Source organism: Manis pentadactyla, chromosome 7, assembly GCF_030020395.1.
Source record: "Manis pentadactyla isolate mManPen7 chromosome 7, mManPen7.hap1, whole genome shotgun sequence".
NCBI classification, from domain to species: domain Eukaryota; kingdom Metazoa; phylum Chordata; class Mammalia; order Pholidota; family Manidae; genus Manis; species Manis pentadactyla.
This window is the reverse complement of record NC_080025.1, coordinates 93,941,128-93,959,318: the sequence shown is the minus strand read 5'-3', so window position 1 is coordinate 93,959,318 and position 18,191 is coordinate 93,941,128.

Here is an 18,191-nt window from a genome sequence, read left to right as displayed (position 1 = left end):
AAGCTTTGGTTTAACTGGATTTCAGTTAGCTCTTCTATCCCTACTTCTTTAATTAAAATCTAAATTGTTTTGATTATAACTGTATCTGCGAAGTATTCTACAAAGTGAGGAATATAATAAAAGGGGACAAGCCAAATACAATGGCACATTTTAAGTATTTAAAATTAACCATGAGATCAAAGTTTTTGAAAAACTAGATTTCAACATTAACTACCCTAAATCATTAATTCATCCATTCAGTATAAATATATTTATTTTTAAAAGAAAGAAGCCAGGTTTCTTTAGGTGCTTTTTTAATGGTATACCTTTTGTTTGACTACAGGAAAGGAAACATCATTAGGCATAATTTTGAACTGTATCCCAGTTCAAATAGCATGCTCTAAAGTTCTGCTTTATTAGGAGCATTTCATAGGACATAAGCCTGGAGAGATACTTATGTAAAAGAGAAAAGTTTCTGTGGTTAAATGTGTTTGGGAAATTGCACATCATATTATAATATTAGAAATTCTCAGTATACATTAGCTTTTCACTTCTAACAATTTCCCAGGTGATGCTTCTGCTACTGGTACAAGGGTCACTCTGAGGACCACTGTTTATAAACTGCTCTCCCAGAAAGGTACTAGACTCCTAGATGCTCCATGGAAACAGTCACCAATTAAGTGAGTAATATGAGCAATCCTAGCAGAGTGTGGAGGTGGTGGATCAGTAACAAAAGCTGCTGGTCCCCTGTGCCATATGGTTGCTATCTATAGAATCAGACCTCATTACTTCTATCAAGCTTGAGGAGGGTATGTTCTCCATTCATAAATACTGAGTCACAAAATAGGACTGGAGGCAAGGCTTCCATTACGTCACATAGCCAAAGCCTCAAGGCTTGGGTCCCAGTCCCTGATGCACTAGCGGAAGTGCAACTTGTTTTCAAGCCAATAAATTCTGAGATGGAAAAGTGGATCAGTTGCCAAGTTTTCTTCACTTTACGCTTTCATCTGTAGGTTGTGAGCTCCTGATCATGTCCCCTAGCTATAGGCTCAAGTCTCTCTCTCAGTCTGATTTCTAGTCCTGCTAAATGATGCATCTCATGGTACCTCAACCCTATTTTATGGAAATACTTTGACATGAGTCTATCCCACAACCATCAAGGAGATGAGTGTAATCAAATTGTACATAAAATAAAACAATATTAAGGGTCAAATCATCAAAAATTGAGGACAGAACAAATCTAAAAATGTTATCCCTTTACTGTAAAATTAGAATAGCAAATAAGTTAATCAGATGGGGTACCCCCTAGGACAGTTTCCAACCACCTTACCCTGAGATCCCAGAACTATTTGATAATTCAGATCATAAGTTGAAGATATTGTTTCTCCCACAAAATTTAATCATTAAATTCAAGACTTCATTTACTATTATCATAGAACATATTATCTAAATATAAAATAGAATTTATTATACAATTCTGTTGGTCAAATAGATGTGTTTCATATAACCAATATGCCTTCTAGAATATGAATTACCATATTCTATTGAACAATCATTTCCTGCAGGCAGGACAAGTGATATTGATTTCAAGGACTTTAGGTGTCATTCTTGCCCTCCTTTTCCTATTTATTTTTTTAAGACGGAACATTTTTATAACCCCATATAATTTCCTTATGCCCTTATGCAATCAATTCTTACTTAGGCAAGCACTCTTGAAATTTATTTCTATTAAGCTAGATATGTTCTATTTTTTCCCAATCTTAATATAAATAATATAGCATTTTTATGAACTTGGTTTCTTTAGAAAAAACAGGTTTTTGAGATTTATCCATGTTGTCGCAGACATCAGTGGTTCATTCATTTTTATTGCTGAGAAATATGCTGTTGAATGAATATATCATTATGCTTTCTAAAGTTTATACCCTGATGGACATTGTATTGTTTTCAGTGTGACACTATTATGAATAAAAGTGAGAAAGATTTTGTGTAAGTTTTCTGTGGCTAAATTGTTTCATTTGAGTAAATACCTAGAAGAGAACTTCTGAATCATAGGGTAGGTATTATAGGTTCAACTTCATATGAAGTTATCAAATGGGACTATTAGAAATGAAGGCCACAGAACAAAATTAAGATTCCAATGGAAGTTGCCCCATCATCTGATTGAGCTGTGCTCAAGTGGAAGGATGGAAAAGTACAGCCAATGGACTAAATCTGAAAGCCTACCTGTTTTTGTATAGCCTATGAATTAAGAACTTTTTAACCTATTAAAATGGGAAGTGCAAAAGGACGATTAGCCTTTTGGAAAGAACAGTTGCTAAATTTTGCTTCTTGGGCCCCAAAGACATAAATATTTACCATTTGGCTCTTAAAGAGCCTGGGCATAGTTGCAGTAGTAATAAAATTGAGTGTTTAAAGAATATTCTAAGAATGATAATGTAGATTGTCCAAAATAAATAATATGACTTTAAAGCAAAGAAAAAGAAAATTATCATAAATCATATATATTGATCCAGAGATAATATATGAAAACACTGTATCCAAAGGCCTTACTGAAATATCTAATAGGTAGAAACATCCCCAAAGTCAAAACAGAATGGCTTCCATCACAAAATATGCCATGATTATTAACCACGATGGATAACTAAACATTACAGAAATTGATAAAGATAAAAATTTTACAAAAATGTCAAGAAAGACCACACCCAATTAAAAATACTATATCCGGGACAGCACTGGGCAAGAAAATGAAGATTTAGACAAATGATGGTGATGATGATGAAGAGAAGGAGGAGGAGAAAAGTGAGGATTCTTTGTATAAAAAGAATCAGGATTTCAAAATGGAAAACCACCTAAACCGTAACAATAGGACAGTTCCCCAGGTTGTAGTCAGTCATGTCAGGGGATGGCAACTCTACCACAGTGACCATTTGTCTATAAAAACACTATTTTAAATAAACCTTAAAATGTATAGCATCAATAGATATAAGATGTCAGGTAATCATAATCATGGGTAAATTTTGCCATTGAGAAAAATCTTGAACACAGGAGAGAACAGTTGGGAAAATCTAACATAATGGAAAATCTAATGCCTTTACTAGATTGAACCAATATTATCAACAACTCAGTACATCACTTAGATAGATAAAATGTTAATAATTTTAATAATGGACTTACTATAATATACTATACATGCATATATAATATGTACATATATGATCCATGATAATGGGAAACATAATATTAGTACAGCAGAAAATGGTCAAAAAAAGTAAAGAAAAAGTACACCAGGCAGAAACCTCAGCACATTTCTAAGGAATAATTTGATCATTCAAGGGAGCAAAAATATCCTCATCCTTTAAACAGCAAATAATGAAAATAGCTGAAAAGACATAAAGAAAGTTCGAAATTGTACCATCTGTCTGTTATTATAAAAATAAGTCCTCACTTGGGAATCCTTATATAACAAGAAAATCCCAAGGTTTAAAATGAATAGAAAGGGGTGAATGAATACTACAAAAGTCAAGTGTATGTTATAATTTTCTGTCTCTGATCCCTACATTTAAAGTCAAAGTATTCTGACTTTAAATTAGAAGAAATAACCTTAAAGAAGCATGGGTCTTGGTCCTTAATGCTGAGACTATTAGCATTCAGACTTGAACCTTATCAGCCAATTGGTTTTTTGGATCGAAAGGTGACGACTCAATAGCTTGGTACTCTCTGTTAGAAAAATTGGCACAGGCCATTTATAATGTGTAAACAGTCACTGAGTTCTTAACTGACTTTCTCTCTGTTAACCTTGGAACTCAAGTGCCAATCATACAACAGACCAAATTAGTACCATAACAAATGGAAGAAGAGGCTCAGCAGGGCACCCATGTAAAATGGAAAGGGGACACCTTAGAATGGGACAAATCCAGACCTTCAGCTGTCTTACCTTTGTATCCTGAGATTGCTTCTGTTGAGATAGGCATTGCTGAGTTCTGACTAGAACTGAAGGTTTCCTCTTGGTCCTAATTCACAAATTCAGTAAAACTAAGACAAAGAATCTAGTTTTTGGAAAGAAGAGCTTTCCTTGAAACAGAAGGCACAAAAGGCAAACCTGATTCCCTAATCAATGGGTGAGAAAACAAAGAAATTCTGATAGGTAATCAGACTAAGAACATATGATAAATCATTATTATTTTTGAAATCAGGCCAGAATTCTAAAACACAAGATAGAAGCAGGTACTTGTTGATAGGAATTATAATCTAATACTTGAAACTCACACTGATTGCATTGAACCTATGTCTAAATTGTGGAGAAACTATTGTACATACTTTTTCAGAAATAGGGATGATCTACCCCTTCTATAGGATTAATGCTGATACCACAATAAATGAATAAGTAAACAAAAACTTACTCTGTAGAAAACAGTTTATTGACACCCACTCACAAACTGTTTATGGAGACTGACCAAGAAAGCCTAAATATGCCAAAGAATTGAGGTAACCAAGATGAGAATATATGGAAATCCCACCTCACATATTTCCAATGAATCAAGAATCATTGAGAGATGGATTGGGCTTCTAAAATACAGATAAGGAAAAGGAAAGATAAAGATAAAAAATACTGGAAATTTCATGATGCAGTCAGTGAGACAATTAAAAAACAAAAAAAGTACCAATTATACACATGGATATTTTGTAACTGTGCTCTGTAATACCAGTCTCTGAGGTAACCCCAAAACAAGACCCCCCCCTCCAAAGAAAGCTAAAATCTAAGACAAAAGAAGAGTATCTCACTTCAAGGGGAAATTACAGCTTACAGTAGCAACAATTGAATCAATATAGAAGAAAGCAAACTGACTCTAATAAAAACCTTGTTATTTCTGCCTTGACAAGTTCATGAAGACATATGGAAATCTGTAGTATTAATCATTGTGCCCCTTCTCCTAGTAATGTTTATTGGTTTAAGGTCCATGCTATTTTCACTACCTATATGACTTCTATGATGATTGCAAGCACTTCTACTCTCACTGTTATTTCTACTTTCTGATATTACTAAATTAGTTTTCAGAACACACATTATTGAAAATCAGAAGGAAAAAAATCCTAGGATAATTCATACCTGGGGAAAATGCCAGTTTTAAGATTATCCCATGACATTCTTTTTGGATGACTTACCCAATTCAACAAGGCATTCTCATGGAAAGATAAACTACTGGTTCACCCCAAGGACAATTAAGTGATTGATTATTGGTAGTTGGACAACTATTGTATTGCTATAAGGGTGGCCATGTGACTGATAATGCCTCCCTCCACCCTAGTTGAAGGATGCAAATGTAAGAAACCATAGGAATAATCTCCATTATGAAATGGTGTAATAAAGAGACTCAATCTGCAGCCCCAGTAGAACTCAAAAGGAACAACCACTGTTGATGCTATGATAATATCTGTGGTTTAACATGTAGAAAAGATGAAAAGGGTATTTTTAAATAAGTATGAATCAAAACAAAATATAGAGATGAAAACCTGGAAATAAGATTTAAGGATGAGACATCTGAGTGAATTGTGTTTTATGAACAATTTTATAAAGAATGTTCCATGCTGCCAATTTACTTTCTGTATATAATTACATTGTTATGTAAGACTCTATTGTAGCTGTCTGGAGAGAGAGACTAACCTGAAAGAAATGGACCAACTGGTAGAGAACTGTGGGTAGCTTCTATGAGCCGTGAGCATCTGCCATATACCTGCAAAGAACTGAATTCTGTCAACAATCTGAGTGAGCTTCGAGAAGATCCTTCTCCACTTGAGCCTTGAGATACCCAGCCAACTTCTTGATTGTAACTTGTGAGACCTAAAACAGAAGACCCAGCTAAGCCATGCTTGGACTCCTGCCCACGGAAATAGTGATATAATAAATGGCTGTTTGTTAGGTTGTTACGTTGTGGTAGTCTATTAGGCAGCAAGGCAGCAATAGAAAACTAATACACTATCTTCATACACATATGGCTACCTCATCTATAAAAGAAAAGAATCTGCCATGCACTTAAGATTTAAACAACCTTAAAACTATAAACATGTTTGTATAATATGTAACTTATAAACTAGTAGCATCCATTGTACATATCCCTAGTCACTGGGAGAATACAATACTGATAAGAAATTTGTTACTAGAAATGTGAAGGCACTGCTAAAAATGATGTAACATTGAATAAATAGAGTATTAGACATGTTGAAAATGTCCAGGATGCCAAAAAGCATAAAACTCAGAATGTCGCTGCCACACCAACAGCCAAGAGACCTGTCCCCTGTATGTCTCCTGGGTATGTCAGCTCAGCTGTGAATCATTTTACACTAGCCATAAGGGTATTCCTATCCCTTCGCAGACTGAGCAAAGGGATCCTCAAGCAGGACCAAGTAATTACTTGAGCTGATAACTGATGGTGGCTGAGGCAGACATACTGCAACTAACCATGAGAATAAAGAATTGTGTGTTCTCCTGCTCTGTTAGGTCTCACTGTCATTTAAGTTGCTTAATGGAATGATTGCTTGATCAACTTACTGAATGAGTAAAAGTGTGTGCATAGTAGATAATAAGTGATTCATAGTTTTCTTGGTCACCACTTCTCATTGACATATTCCAACCCAGTCTTTGTAATAATGCAAGCCAAAAATCTAAATTCAAAGCACCACTCAAATAACTGGCAGTTGGCTCAAATATGATATACATATTTTCTTAAATTGATTTCTAAGTATTTTATCCATTTTGATGGTGTTATAAATGAATTTTTGAATTTTATTTTCTAAGTTTTGAGAATAGTACAGAGAGGATTACAATTGAATATTTTAACTTGACTTTGTATCAAATAGTGTTCCTAAGTTTACTTTTTAATTCTAGTATTAGAATTCTTAGGACTTTTAAATAAACATCATGCCCTATGTGAATAAAGACAGTTTTACTTTTTCCTACCTGATTTTTATGGATTTTATTATATTTTATTTTGTCTGTTTCCTTTTATTATTTTTTGTTTTCTTGCACTAACTAGAACCATCAGAACAATCTTGAACAGAAGAGGTCAAATGGGTAATGTTTTCTTGTTTCCAAGTTTACCAGGAAGGCATTAAATATTTCATCATGATGAAATATTATATTAGCTATGGTTTTTCTCATACAGTCTTTTGTAATAAGAAGTTCCTTCTTATCGCTTGTTTGTTGAAAGTTTTTATCACTCTTATCAGTTAGAATAAGTGCTAATATTTTTTACAACCTTTCTTTGTATACATTGAAAGGATTATAGTTTTTTCTTTTAACTCAATTAACATGATAAATTACAGTGATTGATTTTCCAGTGTTAAGTCACACTTGTATTGCTCTGATAAAACCCATTTATTTATAGTGTATTATCCTCTTTATATGTTTCTGCATTCAATTTTTAATATTCTGCTTCTGAAATTTTTAATTCTGTTTTTTCTCCCTGTCTTGATTTACTTTATCAGATTTTTTGGGAATTTTATTTTAATACACTGCCTTTTTTGCCACACCTCCATTTAGTTTTAGAGGTTTCTCTAAGGATTATAGTATGTTTTTAATTTATTACAACCCAATTGGATTTTATATTGTACCACATAAAATGCTATTTTGGAATATAATTTAAATTTCCATTTGTTATATACCTTGCAATTTATTTTTTAAAAATTAATGGGACAAAAGCACTAGATTTCGTACTTACCAACACAAGTACCATTCTGAGGCCTCTTCATTCCTTGCTGTACATCTGTGTTTCATTTAAGGTTAGTTCACTTCACCCTGAAGAACTTCATTTAGCATTTCTTGTGGCTCAGTTTTCCTGGTGACAGAATCTCCAGCTTTTGTTTATCTAGAAATGTCTCTCTTTTGTCTTCATTTTTTTAAGAACATATTTCTAGATATGGAATTCTGGGTGGATAGCTTTCTTTTTTTATTTTTCTCCTTTCTGATTATTGTTTGTCCTCTATTATTTTTGATGAGGTGGCATAATTTTTATTCTTGTATATAACATGTCATTTTTCTCTGGCCATTTTCAGATTTTCAGTTTACATTTGATTTTCAGCTGTTTGATAATGATGTGTCTACTTGTGGCTTTTTCTGTATGTATGTGACTTGGAATTTGCTGGGCTTCCTGCAACTGTCACTTACTCTCATCAGTTTTGAATTCTCAATCATTATAACTTCAAATTTTTGTTTGGCCCCATTATCTTTTCCTCTCCTCTGAGACTTCAAATGTGCAAATGTTACACTATTGGTATTTTCCCCAGATTACTGAGGCTACATTTATTTATTTACGTTCAGTTTTTTTCCCTTTATTGTTCACATGAATAGTTTCTATTAATCTGTCTTCAAATTCATGTACCCTTTAATTTGTCATCATCAATCTACTCTTAGGCCCATGCACTGAATTTTTCATTTAAGATATTGTACATTTTTGCTGAAAGACTTGGGACTACCAGGTGAGCAGTAAACAACTCATCTGAAAAATCTTTCTACATGATCACTTATCATAGCCATCATCATGGCCTTTATATCCTTAAACATATTTATGATAATTGCTTTAAAATGTTTGCCAATTTAAGCACCTGGATCATTTCAGTGTCTCTTTCTATACATTGCTTTTGTTTTAACTACAAGTAACACATTCCTATTTTTTGCAAGTCTAGTAATATTTTTATTGAATATTGGACTATCATTTTGGTATTAGAAGCAAAAAACCTTACTGGCTAATTGCCTGAACATGTGGCACTTCAGTCTTAAATTTTTTTAGCCATGGATCTTCTTTCGTTTCATCTTAGTCTAAAGATAATTTTTTAGTCCTGTTTATAGTATTTAAAGTGAAATTATGGCTTTCTGTAATTTCATTGGAAATCCTATAGTGTGTAAAATAAGACTCAGATGCTAAATTCTATCTCCTCTACAGTTGAAAGGAACTGAGATATCTGCTCAGCCTTTCAAATTTCCAGCTGTTGTTTTCCACTAGATTTCTCAGAGTTTTGCTTATGAATTCAAAGGTCAACCAAGGACTTGAGGAAAATTTATAGGCTGATTTGGGAACTCTTTCCCTGTGGTTCCTTCCTTCTCATTATTTCACCCTTCAATTTATAGCTCTTCTGGTAGTCCAACCTCTCTCCTCTGATACCCCAATCTGATTAAACAGGGTATTTCTGCTTGAATTATATCAGCCTTGTGTCGTATGAATAGGGAAATGCCTTTGGGGAAAAGTCAAATAAATGTGGTTCTTATTCAGTGCCACTTAATTCTTTCAAGGGTTGAAATCTACCATAACTGCTGCCTGTCTTTGGTCATTCTAAAGTGCCTTAAAATTGGTTTACAGATTACTTTGTTAAAATAGTTATTTGCAGGAGAGTTGGCCTTTACCACAATCTGAAGTCATTTTTCTTTCCCAGTGACATTTACAAACATCTCTTCATTGGGTTCCAGCATGGAAAGTTCCTTTGAATTCAAGTCCAGGTTAATTTTATCTCCTTACATAGTTAACTTGATCTTTTTGCTTTGACTTCAAAAGCATTCTCTCTTTATACTCAAGGAAATTGACTAGACTATCTTTTGGCCCATATTACCACATATCAGTTCATTCCTTTTACCAGTATTTGTCTCTTACTGTGTGCCAGTTATTAAAAAAAAATCTCTGGGGATACAGTTGTGAACAAAACAAAATTATATTGCAATAGGAATCCTATTTTATAGTGAGGAAAGGTAAAAATAAACAAAAGATCTATGTGATCTTAGAAATAAAGTATAAGGAGTAAGTACTATGGAGAAAAATTAATTGGACAAGGATATTTTAGTATTACATTGTTTTCATATTTCTCTTGCATTTTTCTTACTGCCACTATCACTTCATAAATGCATCATGATTGATAATTCACAGCAGCATGCTGTTTCCTTCTTTATGTTTGTCCAAAAGTGTCCTAACTTACCAATAACATTAAATAAATCTATCATTCACTGCTGGATGTTGGGGTTTAATGAAATATTTTTTTTGGGATTAATATAATTGTTTCCACAGAAATTTCTATTCCATGACTTTTAGGAAAGATGGTATTTCGTACTTTATATTTTTCAATCCATGCATAAATATTCATCAGTATTTCTTGAATAAAATTCCCATGCTTTAATCTACATTTTGTACTGTGCTAAAAATAGTCTGCCTTTTTAGGAAAACAAATAGATGGTTTTGTTTCATGCTTACAAGGAAGCAAAGTGGAATTTCCAACCAAGTACAAATAATTGCTTCCAAAGATATCAGGACTGATGGATAAATATAAATGGTCATGTATCAATGCTAAAAGAATGCCATAAAGGAATTTTTTTTAGCCTTGGAACAGATTGTGTATTCGCACCTGTGTGTGTGATATTTAACATGTTTTCTAACAACTAGGTTTTCTTGTTTCGCTTTATGTTAAAAGCTAGTGTTGATATACACATGAAATTTAGGATCGAAATTAATTTTACAAACTAACAACTAAGATCATGTTACTCTTATTGATGAATAGTGTATGAATCACTCTAGTTTTCACTTTTTAGTCTTACAAAAGCCTTTCCTTCCCTCTACCTTATATCATCTCTCTTCAACATTTATTTTAAAATAACTTTCAAAATAGAGAGGAATTTTGTTGAAATTAAGTATCGTACCTGGGACTCGTTAGTAGGCTAGTGATTCCCCCACCGACTGTTCGCCTGCCCTTTATTCCCTTACAATATACTTGCCTGTTGCTTCTTTTGCTCTTGCTGTGTCTGGACTGTGAGAAGTCAAAGCCCTCTCAACCTTCCGTTAGCTCTCAGAAACAGCTCAGTCAATTCAGTCTGACCATGAGGTAAAAGGTGTCTGTTTTAACTCTATTGCTTGGTTACTAAAGATGAAGCTGCCAATGTGATAACATGGAATAATACAAACTCAGTCTGACTCACTCCGAGCTTGAGCCAGTCAGGAGCACAGACCTGTTCCCCCAGGGGCTGTAGTGCCAGCCTCTTGCTCATTGTCCTGTTTCAGTCTTGTCAGCTTTATGTCTTCAGTGACGTCCTGAAACTAAGAGGGAGGCTTTAATCTTATTCTTTTCATTTATTTCTCTCAGTTTTTTTTTTTTTAATAATTATTTTTTATTGAAGGGTAGTTGACGCACAGTATTACATTACATTAGTTTCAAGTGTACAACACAGTGATAAAACATTTATATACATAATTCTAGGTTCCAGCTATCACCCTACCAAGCTGTTACAATATCTTGACTATATTCCTTATGCTATACATTACATCCCGGTTACTTATTTATTTTACCATTGGAAGTCTGTCCTTTTTTATTTATTTATTTTGATTTATTTATTTATTTATTTATTTTGAGGGCATCTCTCATATTTATTGATCAAATGGTTGTTAACGACAATAAAATTCTGTATAGGGGAGTCAATGCTCAATGCACAATCATTAATCCACCCCAAGCTTAATTTTCACAGGTCTCCAATCTTCTGAGGCATAACAAACAAGTTCTTGAATGGAGAACAAATTCTTACATAATGAATAAGTTACATAGTGAACAGTACAAGGGCAGTCATCACAGAAACTTTCGGTTTTGCTCATGCATTATGAACTATAAACAGTCAGTTCAAATATGAATACTCATTTGGTTTTTATACTTGATTTATATGTGGATACCACATTTCTCTCTTTATTATTATTATTTTTAATAAGATGCTGAAGTGGTAGGTAGATACAAGATAAAGGTAGAAAACATAGTTTAGTGTTGTAAGAGAGCAAATGTAGATGATCAGGTGTGTGCCTGTAGACTATGTGTTAATCCAAGCTAGATAAGGGCAATAAAACATCCACGTATGCAGAAGATTTCTCTCAGAACAGGGGGGGTGAGGTTCTAAGCCTCACCTCTGTTGATCCCCAATTTCTCACCTGATGGCCCACCTGCAACTGTGCCTGTCTTAGGTTGTTCCTCCCTTGAGGAATCTTACCCGTCTCTGGCTAACCAGTCATCTTCCAGGGCCATACAGGGAAATGTAAAGTTGGTAAGTGACAGAGAAGCCATATTGTTCGAAAAGGTTAGCTTTTTACTTCTTTGCAGATTTATGCCCTGTGGCTTCTATGCCCAGCATTTGTCTTGAGGTATCTTTACCACTTGGAAGAATTATGATACTCGGTAAATTTGATATGAGGCACGAATTCTGTTTAAGGGTTGTAATTAGGAAGGAAGAAGAAAAGCTATAGAAGTAGCAGGTGGAAGAAAACATGGGAAGATTGATTATTTCTTTGACATATCTTCTTGTAGAGTAACTTCAGCATGTATAGGTTTTAAACTACTAATTAAATTGCGCACACACATTAACATAATAGGAGTATAGTTACATAACCAAAGCATACCTGTAATTACCAGCCATCTCCAGTGCAATCAAGAAAACCAGTTAGGCACCTTAGGCATTTGTGAAAACTTATCTATGATATGGTGGATATTGTCCAACTGAACTTGAACAGTCTGAGAGAAATCAGACAAATTAAAACAACCCATTCCTGGGGAATGTTCACATCCCTTATGTTCTTTTAACAGTAAATAGTCTGTAGTTGTAAGATTTTGGAGCGCTACAATTTGCACTTCTCCTAATTCTTGGTTGAGTTCCAACAGTATAGATCCAGTCAAACTTGTTGTTTTACTGTATGCACAGGCCAGCTTAGATATCTCCTTCCTCATTCCCATGGCAAGTCCAGGAGCTGGTGGGATGAGTGCATCTACAGCTGTAGCAGTGCGTGGATCGTTGTTGGGGATTTTTGATGATCATCTTCTGACATGAGTCTTCCAGAGAGTGCTGATGTTGGAAGTTCTCTTTCTTATCGTATCTTAGTTCATTTTCAGGGTAGCCCAATTAGGCTTTGATCTTCTGTATAAACGCAAACAGACCCTTTGCCTACACTTTTATATGCCCTTTATACCCTTGTGTAGAACTCATTGGAGGTTACCACACAGGAACTGCCCCCTTTTTTTTTTTTTTTTTGGTATCACTAATCTACACTTACATGACGAATATTATGTTTACTAGGCTCTCCCCTATACCAGGTCCCCCCTATAAACCCCTTTACAGTCACTGTCCATCAGCATAGCAAAATGTTGTAGAATCACTACTTGCCTTCTCTGTGTTGTACAGCCCTCCCTTTTCTCCTACCACCCCCATGCATGCTAATCTTAATACCCCCCTACTTCTCCTCCGCCCTTATCCCTCCCTACGCACCCATCCTCCCCAGTCCCTTTCCCTTTGGTACCTGTTAGTCCATTCTTGAGTTCTGTGATTCTGCTGCTGTTTTGTTCCTTCAGTTTTTCCTTTGTTCTTATACTCCACAGATGAGTGAAATCATTTGGTATTTCTCTTTCTCCGCTTGGCTTGTTTCACTGAGCATAATACCCTCCAGCTCCATCCATGTTGCTGCAAATGATTGGATTTGCCCTTTTCTTATGGCTGAGTAGTATTCCATTGTGTATATGTACCACATCTTCTTTATCCATTCATCTATCGATGGACATTTAGGTTGCTTCCAATTCTTGGCTATTGTAAATAGTGCTGCGATAAACATAGGGGTGCACTGATCTTTCTCATACTTGATTGCTGCATTCTTAGGGTAAATTCCTAGGAGTGCAATTCCTGGGTCAAATGGTAGGTCTGTTTTGAGCATTTTGATGTACCTCCTTACTGCTTTCTACAACGGTTGAACTAACTTACATTCCCACCAGCAGTGTAGGAGGGTTCCCCTTTCTCCACAGCCTCGCCAACATTTGTTGTTGTTTGTCTTTTGGATGGCAGCCATCCTTACTGGTGTGAGGTGATACCTCATTGTAGTTTTAATTTGCATTTCTCTGATAATTAGCGATGTGGAGCATCTTTTCATGTGTCTGTTGGCCATCTGTATTTCTTTTTTGGAGAACTGTCTGTTCAGTTCCTCTGCCCATTTTTTAATTGGATTATTTGTTTTTTGTTTGTTGAGGCATGTGAGCTCTTTATATATTTAGTACGTCAAGCCTTTATCGGATCTGTCATTTACAAATATATTCTCCCATACTGTAGGGTATCTTTTTGTTCTATTGATGGTGTCTTTTGCTGTACAGAAACTTTTCAGCTTAATATAGACCCACTTGTTCATTTTTGCTGTTGTTTTCCTTGTCCGGGGAGATATGTTCAAGAAGAGGTCACTTATATTCATGTCTAAGAGGTTTTTGCCTATGTTTTTTCCAAGAGTTTAATGGTTTCATGACTTACATTCAGGTCTTTGATCCATTTTGAATTTACTTTTGTATATGGGGTTAGACAATGGTCCAGTTTCATTCTCCTACATGTAGCTGTCCAGTTTTGCCAGCACCATCTGTTGAAGAGACTTGTCATTTCCCCACTGTATGTCCATGGCTCCTTTATCAAATATTAATTGACCATATATGTCTGGGTTAATTTCTGAGTCTCTAGTCTGTTCCACTGGTCTGTGGCTCTGTTCTTGTGCCAGTGCCAAATTGTCTTGATTACTATGGCTTTATAGTAGAGCTTGAAGTTGGGGAGTGAGATCCCCCCTACTTTATTCTTCTTTCTCAGGATTGCTTTGGCTATTCGGGGTCTTTGGTGTTTCCATATGAATTTTTGAATTATTTGTTCCAGTTCATTGAAGAATGTTGCTGGTAGTTTCATAGGGATTGCATCAAATCTGTATATTGCTTTGGGCAGGATGGCCATTTTGACGATATTAATTCTTCCTAGCCACGAGCATGGGATGAGTTTCCATCTGTTAGTGTCCCCTTTAATTTCTCTTAAGAGTGACTTGTAGTTTTCAGAGTATAAGTCTTTCACTTCTTTGGTTAGGTTTATTCCAAGGTATTTTATTTTTTTTGGTGCAATTGTGAATGGAGTTGTTTTCCTGATTTCTCTTTCTGTTGGTTCATTGTTAGTATATAGGAAAGCCACAGATTTCTGTGTGTTGATTTTGTATCCTGCAACTTTGCTGTATTCCGATATCAGTTCTAGTAGTTTTGGGGTGGAGTCTTTAGGGTTTTTTATGTACAATATCATGTCATCTGCAAATAGTGACAGTTTAACTTCTTCTTTACCAATCTGGATTCCTTGTATTTCTTTGTTTTGTCTGATTGCCGTGGCTAGGACCTCCAGTACTATGTTAAATAACAGTGGAGAGAGTGGGCATCCCTGTCTAGTTCCCGATCTCAGAGGAAATGCTTTCAGCTTCTCGCTGTTCAATATAATGTTGGCTGTGGGTTTATCATAGATGGCCTTTATTATGTTGAGGTACTTGCCCTCTATTCCCATTTTGCTGAGAGTCTTTATCATGAATGGATGTTGAACTTTGTCAAATGCTTTTTCACCATCTATGGAGATGATCATGTGGTTTTTGTCTTTCTTTTTGTTGATGTGGTGGATGATGTTGATGGACTTTCGAATGTTGTACCATCCTTGCATCCCTGGGATGAATCCCACTTGGTCATGGTGTATGATCCTTTTGATGTATTTTTGAGTTCGGTTTGCTAATATTTTGTTGAGTTTTTTTGCATCTACGTTCATCAGGGATATTGGTCTGTAGTTTTCTTTTTTGGTGGGGTCTTTGCCTGGTTTTGGTATTAGGGTGATGTTAGCTTCATAGAATGAGTTTGGGAGTATCCCCTCCTCCTCTATTTTTTGGAAAACTTTAAGGAGAATGGGTATTATGTCTTCCCTGTATGTCTGATAAAATTCCGAGGTAAATCCATCTGGCCCGGGGGTTTTGTTCTTTGGTAGTTTTTTGATTACCGTTTCAATTTCGTTGCTGGTAATTGGTCTGTTTAGATTTTCTGTTTCTTCCTGGGTCAATCTTGGAAGGTTGTATTTTTCTAGGAAGTTGTCCATTTCTCCTAGGTTTCCCAGCTTGTTAGCATATAGGTTTTCATAGTAGTCTCCAATAATTCTTTGCATTTCCGTGGGGTCCGTCGTGATTTTTCCTTTCTCGTTTCTGATACTGTTGATTTGTGTTGACTCTCTTTTCTTCTTAATAAGTCTGGCTAGAGGCTTATCTATTTTGTTTATTTTCTCGAAGAACCAGCTCTTGGTTTCATTGATTTTTGCTATTGTTTTATTCTTCTCAATTTTATTTATTTCTTCTCTGATCTTTATTATGTCCCTCCTTCTGCTGACCTTAGGCCTCATCTGTTCTTCTTTTTCCAATTTCGATAATTGTGACATTAGACCATTCATTTGGGATTGCTCTTCCTTTTTAAAATATGCTTGGATTGCTATATACTTTCCTCTTAAGACTGCTTTTGCTGTGTCCCACAGAAGTTGGGGCTTAGTGTTGTTGTTGTCATTTGTTTCCATATATTGCTGGATCTCCATTTTGATTTGGTCATTGATCCATTGATTATTTAGGAGCGTGTTGTTAAGCCTCCATGTGTTTGTGAGCCTCTTTGCTTTCTTTGTACAGTTTATTTCTAGTTTTATGCCTTTGTGGTCTGAAAAGTTGGTTGGTAGGATTTCAATCTTTTGGAATTTTCTGAGGCTCTTTTTGTGGCTTAGTATGTGGTCTATTCTGGAGAATGTTCCATGTGCACTTGAGAAGAATGTGTATCCTGTTTCTTTTGGATGTAGAGTTCTGTAGATGTCTATTAGGTCCATCTGTTCTAGTGTGTTGTTCAGTGCCTCTGTGTCCTTACTTATTTTCTGCCCAGTGGATCTATCCTTTGGGGTGAGTGGTGTGTTGAAGTCTCGTAGAATGAGTGCATTGCAGTCTATATCCCCCTTTAGTTCTGTTAGTATTTGTTTCACATATGCTGGTGCTCCTGTGTTGGGTGCATATATATTTAGAATGGTTATATCTTCTTGTTTGACTGAGCCCTTTATCATTATGTAGTGTCCTTCTTTATCTCTTGTTACTTTCTTTGTTTTGAAGTCTATTTTGTCTGATATCAGTACTGCAACCCCTGCTTTCTTCTCACTGTTGTTTGCTTGAAATATGTTTTTCCATCCCTTGACTTTTAGTCTGTACATGTCTTTGGGTTTGAGGTGAGTTTCTTGTAAGCAGCATATAGATGGGTCTTGCTTTTTTATCCATTCTGTTACTCTGTGTCTTTTGATTGGTGCATTCAACCCATTAACATTTAGGGTGACTATTGAAAGATATGTACTTATTGCCATTGCAGGCTTTAAGTTCATGGTTACCAAAGGTTCAAGGTTAGCCTCTTTAGTATCTTACTGCCTAACTTAGCTCACTTATTGAGCTGTTATATACATTGTCTGGAGATTCTTTTCTTCTCTCCCTTCTTGTTCCTCCTCCTCGATTCTTCATATGTTGGGTGTTTTGTGCTGTGCTCTTTCTAGGAGTGCTCCCATCTAGAGCAGTGCCTGTAAGATGTTCTGTAGAGGTGGTTTGTGGAAAGCAAATTCCCTCAGCTTTTGTTTGTCTGGGAATTGTTTAATCCCACCATCATATTTGAATGATAGACGTGCTGGATACAGTATCCTTGGTTCAAGGCCCTTCTGTTTCATTGTATTAAATATATCATGCCATTCTCTTCTGGCCTGTAGGGTTTCTGTTGAGAAATCTGACGTTAGCCTGATGGGTTTCCCTTTATAGGTGACCTTTTTCTCTCTAGCTGCCTTTAACACTCTTTCCTTGTCCTTGATCTTTGCCATTTTAATTATTATGTGTCTTGGTGTTGTCCTTCTTGGATCCTTTCTGTTGGGGGTTCTGTGTATTTCCGTGGTCTGTTCGATTACTTCCTCCCCCAGTGTGGGGAAGTTTTCAGCAATTATTTCTTCTAAGATACTTTCCATCTCTTTTCCTCTCTCTTCTTCTTCTGGGACCCCTATAATACGGATATTGTTCCTTTTGGATTGGTCACACAGTTCTCTTAATATTGTTTCATTCCTGGAGATCCTTTTATCTCTCTCTATGTCAGCTTCTATGCGTTCCTGTTCTCTGATTTCAATTCCATCAATGGCCTCTTGCATTCTATCCATTCTGCTTATAAACTCTTCCAGAGTTTGTTTCATTTCTGCGATCTCCTTTCTGGCATCTGTGATCTCCTTCCGGACTTCATCCCATTTCTCTTCCGTATTTCTCTGCATCTCTGTCAGCATGTTTATGATTCTTATTTTGAATTCTTTTTCAGGAAGACTGGTTAGGTCTGTCTCCTTCTCTGGTGTTGTCTCTGTGATCTTT